The following is a 7,500-nucleotide window of genomic DNA, read 5'->3' as shown; positions in this document are numbered from 1 at the left end:
TGAATGGCAGGTTCAGTGAAACGCTTCTTCGTTGTTTGGCCACTTTCATTGATATCGTCACGACGTAAGTTAACGGTGTCAGGTGGTAGCTTGGGAGATAACGGTGTCGGTTAGCTTGCCACGGGTCGTCGGGATGGTCAGTACGCACGAGGGTTTAGTTCTGACCCCAAGATGAGTGAGCGAATGAGTGAGGACGAGGTCAACACGGGTCGGCCTTAAGGAGCGCTGACCCGGCCGCCTCGTGGCCTACGCGCGGGCGTATGTTTAGAAACACGCCACGCGGGTCACCACGTGCACGAATATGGTATGCCCTATTTATAGTGACTGATAGTGGCTGTCATAGGCACAATTTAATAATATCTATGGTTCTGAAAAACGAGCCCATTAATGGCCCGTATACTGCACCGGAAACGTATTTTTACGTACGGGACAAGTTCAGTTCAAAAGTAGTTGCGTGTACATTATCCCTACCGCACTCCAACGCATCTGTAGAAAAGCTCTATAGTCATCTACGAAGAATTAAACTGTTTTCAGAGGTAGTTTGAATAGTACTAGTCTGGTAAGTTGACTGCATACCAAAAATGGTCTTAAAAGGAAAGTTATTTTACTATGGAACAGCAACTCCTCTGTGTTTCCATTTTAGGCAGTCTTCTAATTACTTTGTATTATGTAATGATAAGTATTATTGATGATCTAGTGCGATAACTTTCAACAGTCTTTCTGTCAGTTAGTATTTGAAAATGTGTTTTTGTGTGTGTGTGTGCTTTGTAAAGGTAAGTATTATTGATGATCTAGTGTGATAACACTTTCCAGTCTTACTGTCAGTAATTGAAAATGTTTTTTATTTCTATTTTGTAAAGATAAGTATTATTCATGTTGAAGAAGGAAAGGGCATTAATTTTCTTAATGGTTTTATTTATGCTAAAGTGGTGATGTAGCCTATCAGGTATATTTAAAAAAAAACTCATGTGCGTATTACGTTGATTGCTACCAAAAACTAGACCTGTTTCAGCTGTGCAGTCGTCATTAAAAGTATTGCGAACAAAAAAATACGTTTGTTTAGATAAAATCACATAAAAAAAACTAAGGTCATTTTCAGGGATATGCTCCAACAGTTCAACAGGTAAAAATCGACAACATCTAAGGTAATGTTTATCTCTGCTTGTGAGAGCCCTGGTCATCAACTCCATAGAGAACATGGGGTTCAGTCGCCATTAATGTTTATTATAAGTAATAACGAAAATTCTGACATTTTAATGTTAATGATAATTGTAAACGATTTATATATCAGTATATTCTTATAAGTTGTGAGATACTCAAACTACAGATGTAATTCTGAAAAGTGATAAGAAAATCGGAAAGAAATTCCCACCGAGAATTCCAGAGTTTAGAGACGCAGCTAAGACAATGTTATATCCAGGTTGGAAAAATCCAACATGCAACATATTAATAGACTATAAAAGAAAACGTTTAGCATAACATCACGATTAGGTTTCAGATTCAAAGTATAAACTTGCTGAACCTTTAAACGACAATGGCTTCAAAACCGCTGCGTCTCTATAAACGACGTCATGATCTTTGGGCGCAGGACACCATTAGTGACAGGCCTGTCAGCTTTTCCGTTGCAACATTTCTGCTTCAGATGATAAAGAAAGCGGATATAGGTAATAATAATAAACCATACACTATCGTAAACGGATGAATATTAGGTAACAGTTACAGTCCGTAGGATCAAAGTCTACTGATTTTAAGATTCCTTGCGTTACTTTCTTGTTTATTGCATTGCATAAAACAATATACAATACATTGCCAAGCCAGTAATGTAACATTCACACGCATCTTAGAAAATGTATTAGATTAAGAAAAAGCGACATTGATCCTGTAAACTTGATTTCTTTATGCATAGTGTGTTGTAGGGCTGAAGGTTTAAAGTCACTCTATGGGACTGTGGCTCTGCCTTTGAGGATGCCCAGCAAGAACAATAGCTGAAGTGACATCGGATGAAATTTCTGCCGCGGTGACGTTTGGTCTGCCACATCATATCAGTTCATACCAGAATGGTTTTAGGTATTTTCAAGTTTAATTTATTTGAACATGGGAAAATGTCTGATTATTGTTTTAAACACTTTTCTTTTGTATCAAAACATCTGTAGTCATACAAAATAACTAAAATAAGACCTTCGGAAAAATATTCCGCAGTGACGTCAACATCCGTCGGTCGTCTTTTGTTTCCGTTTAGCAGATGAATTTCTGTATAATTCCAGCCTTGCCATGTGCGACACTCCCCCTTTCCGGATTATTTGACGGTAAAAGTTCCGAGTTTGTAGACAAAGATGACAGCTTCAATTCTATTAAGGAATTGTAAAATCTAAATATCTTATTTTTTTCTTTAATAAACACATATAGTTAAGGTTAGCATACATTACTTATGAAGAGCTTATATTCAAAGACAATCAGACCTAGTATATGCACACACACACACACACAATATATATATATATATATATATATATATATATATATATATATATATATATATATATTGTGTGTTTGCGTGTGTACATACACATAAGTACTAAATACAAGTTTGCACACAGTTTCAAAATCCCCCAGGATTTCTTCAGGTCTGAGGAAGAAAGGAAGAGGAAGGAGTACAGGTGGGAGAGAGGAGGAGCAATGTCCTTAGCTTTCCTGAACATAGGGAAGAATGACCAGCTTAGCACTGAATTTTAGGGTCCAAGAAAGGGAGCTTGTCAGCCTCCCTTTTTACCTTGAAACGAATGAAAGGAGAGAGCGTTCTGCTCCGCCAGGAAGACCGGCCATAAGGCCAGGGAGTAAAGACGTAAACATATTTCAGCCAAACAAAAGAATGCAGGGAGAAGGAAGGGAGTAGGAGACTCGAAATATTCCACAGGACTGGGGAAGAGAACCCAACTCCGAAGGAATAAGAAGTTAGCAATAAACTCCCTCTCTTGGACATACTAGTTTATACCTCTACTGAGCACTTCTCTGTATAATTTTGCCATAGCATATTTCTTTGCCTCATGTGCCTTTTTTTTCTTTTCTTTTTAGGTCTTTCGTGTTTTGACTTGGTTGGTCTGCAGGAAGCACGATCTCTAGTTCCTCCTGGGATTTTTTTTTTTTTCTGTTCATGACGGAAAGTGCGGTTTCTAAGGCCTGAATTCTACACTTGTACTTGTGTAGAGATTGATAGGCATCATTATTTTTGGGCGAACGGATGGTTTATCTTCTGAGGATTGTGCTGTGGAGTCTTAAGTGTTTTGAAGTGTTTTTTTCCGGTAGCCTATGATGGCGAGATTAACTGAAAGGCTGCACAAGTCAGCATCATTTGGAACATCTACCTCTGCTACTTCGGGTATGTACCTGCTCTGCTGATGTTAGACAGCTGGATATTTATCAGCACAGCTAATACCTTGAAGGAAAAGTCGTGTGGAAGGGCCATTATTTTTGTTGATGCTTCTTCAGGGCTTAATCAACTGGCTTCTCACCACAGGGATATATGGTAACGTGATTTTCTTTTTCTTTGTAAATCATCTACTTAATCTCTCTTTCCTTTCAGGCTTTTGCATTTTGCATAAATGATTCTATGGTTTTCATCAATTTCCACACCCTGATTTGCTTTACTGGGGCATTCTCTAAACATGTTATAGATTTTGCAGTCCATATTAATGTACTCTTGCATGTTCGTATGAGTAACATACCATGCACTGGGGTTCATCGGTATATTGCTCACATTCGATATTCCCTGAGGATATTGAGAATCAAAGTACATGAAGCCTTTCTTCCTTCGCTGTCATGGTCATGGTTCTGAACCTGCTTGACACCATCATCTTGATATTATGTTGAGAGATATCACCAGGAGTCCCATCCTCTTTTCAGGAGACTGACATCCATCTGCTTCCATGCGGACTTCCGACATAAATATGTGGACTCGATGTTAATACAATAAAGAAGAAAAAAAACTAAATGCTTATGGATTACAACACCACCTCCCTCCTCCCTGCAGTCTTGACATGCGTCTAGGAAGTCAAAGTGAGGATTACTAGAGCGACTCAAGGCTATTCTCAAGTGGTAGAAGAGATGCCAATGGGACCCTAGTTCCTGGGATCCTCCTCCGTCAATGGGATTAGTCGGCGGAGTCCTCCACCTAACGAGGGTTTGTAGGCTTATCTTCTGTGTAGTCTCTTCCTCAAATGGGACATTTAAAGGAGTATGTGACCAACATTATACCAATCCCAGACAAATCACCTTCAGGAAAGCTAGAGTGGGATAGTCTGAAAGGAAATAAGACAGGGAGGGAAAAAATACGGAAAAGCAATCATATTACCTTTCGCATGTTGAATCATAAACAAAAAACTGGAAGTAGTTTGGGTAGGCGTGGCGTTATTATCGTATGGGCTGGGGTCGTACTGGTCCTGGAGAATCATGGAAATTGAAATTTCAGACATGGAATATCATGGAATTTTATTTTCAATTCTGAAAAATTATGGACATTTAGAATATGTCTTTTAAAAAATCGGCTTAGATTTTTTCAATATATATTCTTTGAAAGTCTTCAGAAGGAAATCAAAATAAGTTTCGGAAGATTGAGGCAACTGATGGAAAAGCTGAAAAATTACATAGCCGATATTGATACATGTATATCCATTACAAACAACTAGTCACTGACGTGTGAGTAAAGCACACTTGCCATTACTTAAATCTTTTATATTTGACAACATCAATTTTGAAATACATGTACTGTACATGTTAGAATAGATTAAGTGTATTGTGAATATGCATCAACTGTTCAAGGAAATTTGTGAAAAGCCTAAACCTCTGGAAAATCATAGAATTTTACCAAAAAAGTGCATGAACCCTGTTCCAAAGAGGAACAATCAATCACCGATGCCACAAGACAGTACTTGCTCGCAGCAGTGACAACACTTGGTATGGACTGTTTGTGCCGCTGAGATAACCTTAAGCTTATCAGGCCTTGTATGTCTTCTGACTGGCTGTGTTCTGTCGTTTGCTGACCTTTCTTTGATTTTACGTAGCTCTATTCAGTCCAGTTGAGTGACATTTGGGGTCATATAAGTGACCTGGCTTGTTTCAGCTATTTAGAACCGACTTATCATAACTGAATTCTTACTGCGGAGGACGGCAGGCGCTAAACCCTCTGCAGTAATTTTTCAACAAGCCTTGCGGTTGTGGTGGGTGGTTCTGCTTGCACCTCTGTAGTGCAACTGGTATCCGGCTCACCACAATGCTTGCATCACCTGTAAACATGGTTAATGCTGTCGAAAATCTGGCATGTACAATCGGAGTATAGTCTCATTCTGTAAAGAATGACCGGCAACTCAAGTGATTGTTGCAGAGAGCGCAAGTGGCTCGTAGCCTCTGGCATCTGAATATCATCTGGCTGAGGCCGAAGTTCTCGCTTTACCTGTGTATTTGTAGGACAGTGGCCTCCGCTTTGGTTATGGCCTTATTACTTTAGTTTTTGGCTTGACTGAATGAGCATGGGGTAAGCTAGTAAGCACAGTGGTCAGGATGTAAGATGTGAATGACATGTTGAAGATTGTCAATGGCTGCTCTTCAGTCTGTATAACCACGTCTCCTTCCCTTTGTTATACATAGGCTAGGGCTCCCACAATCGCAACAGCTTCTATGTGGAGGAGGCACTGTCACTCTTGTTGATATTGTGTTATGTTGTCCCTTGCTGCTAAGTCGGCTCCTGCAGTTGGGATTGCGGGATCAACTGAACCATTCATGAACTATGCTCTACTACCTGAAGTGATGATTGCACTGTTTTTTTTTTTTTTTTTTTTTTTTTTGACAAAGTCTTGGTTGAAACTTCGATTAAGGTCTGTGCCCACAATGGGCGTTCAACATAGCTGGGCTGGGGGGATGTCCAAGCCCTTGGCTAATAACTGCTCTCTGAGCTGATGGTGTGTTAGTACCCCAGCTGAATGAAACGGCCAAGTTATCTGCATAGAACTCATAATCTATTTCCAGACGCCTAAGTACTCTCTCTGTCTGAAATATATTCCTGGGGTGTTTGGATGACCTTGGCAAAGAACTGTACTGCCTTTAGATCACTTCAAGTGTCAATGGAAAGGAGGTTCGCATCCATGCAGAGGTTTCGAACCTTTGTCCACCTAGAGTCAGTCAGAATGATCCTAGTAGCTTCATACCGGATTGTTTCAAGTTCTATGAGTCTTGGCTTGGCAGTGGTCAGGGAAACAAACGTACAGTGCACTATGGGATGGACAGTATGTAGGTACATAGAATGCCCTGCTCCTATGTCTCCAGTCATTGCTTTCATTACAGTCTTGCCTTAGTTTGGTCAACCAGGTACTGGACCTCCTTTTGGGATGAGGTTCTGGTTGACCCATATTCCTGGGTATTGGAAAACATAACTTGGACATATAGACGTACCATAGACGTCTCAGAGCCATGGCCTTCAACTTGGCTGCAGAGATCTTTAGCCTTGTTCTACAACATTCCACAGACATGTGGTCCAGACAGTGCTGGGCTCTCTGTAGGCTGCTGCGTATAGTGGAGATTGTTCACATAGGAGACGATCTTACATCCCACTTCAAAGTGTATGTTAAGGATGCCCAACATTGAGGTGTTGAATAGGACTTTAATGAGGATCCAGCCTGTGGCATTCCATTTTCTAGAGGCAGATGTTGCAATAGGTGAACCTAAAGCTTGTCTCTGCTTCCCCAATGAATCTGGGTCACTGAATAGCAAGAGGACTTGTCAGTTCAAAAAGCTCCAGACCTAGGAATTCTACTAATGTATCAGTGATGGCAGTGCTTAAGAGGGTGGCTATGTTGGGAGCTATGATAATACCCCATGTGAACCTGTTTCCACTGGAGCCAGTTTAGTACCATTCTCTCTACCACCTTACGTAGACAGCTGAGGAGAGTAATGTGGCAATACCTCCCCGCCTCCTTTAGTTTGAGGATAGGGACTATAGTCAGCCTTCTTCCATCTCTGGGGAAGAGACGAGGTTTCCCAGGACTTCGTAGAGGAACATGCACTCTAAGCCACCAGTTCCTTTTCAACCCATCTTTAACCACAGTATGCTGATGCCACTATGCCAGTACTCACAGTTGATTCAACTGAGAGGGGTGACCAGACATGAACCCAAAACCAGTATGTGGCACCGCTCTACCCTAGGTTTATATTTTCTTTTCTATCTTTAGTTGAGGGTGAGGCTCTACTTGTGTTGTGCTGCTTGTGTAGGCCTGACTTGTTTTGGCTTAGCCAGAGCTGGAGAGGGAAGTTGCGTGTCTATAACACGTGCCGATCATGTGGCAAGTCGTAAACATTTTCTCTTCATCTCTTTATTCTCTCTTTAAATGATGTCGTATAGATTATAAAACAGGACAGAGGAAGAGGGCTGCAAATGCTGCTAGAGGTCAAGTCAACAATAATTTTCAACTGTTCATGTTGTATTTTTAGCATCTTGATGATATAAGCTTAGGG

General features: G+C 40.6%; 1 long non-coding RNA gene across 1 annotated transcript in view; it reads left to right on the top strand.

The window, feature by feature from the left end:
• LOC138860566 (uncharacterized) overlaps positions 1–7,500 on the top strand; it is a 14,336-nt gene that overhangs the window by 3,398 nt on the left and 3,438 nt on the right. The window contains exon 2 of the long non-coding RNA XR_011398337.1: positions 3,073–4,177. This is a non-coding gene — a long non-coding RNA (uncharacterized lncRNA). The remainder of the gene's footprint in view (positions 1–3,072; positions 4,178–7,500) is intronic.

The sequence above is a fragment of the Penaeus vannamei genome, chromosome 41 (genome assembly GCF_042767895.1).
Source record: "Penaeus vannamei isolate JL-2024 chromosome 41, ASM4276789v1, whole genome shotgun sequence".
Lineage (NCBI taxonomy): Eukaryota > Metazoa > Arthropoda > Malacostraca > Decapoda > Penaeidae > Penaeus > Penaeus vannamei.
Note: the sequence above shows the minus strand (reverse complement) of the source record. Positions and strands in the feature narration are given on the sequence as shown.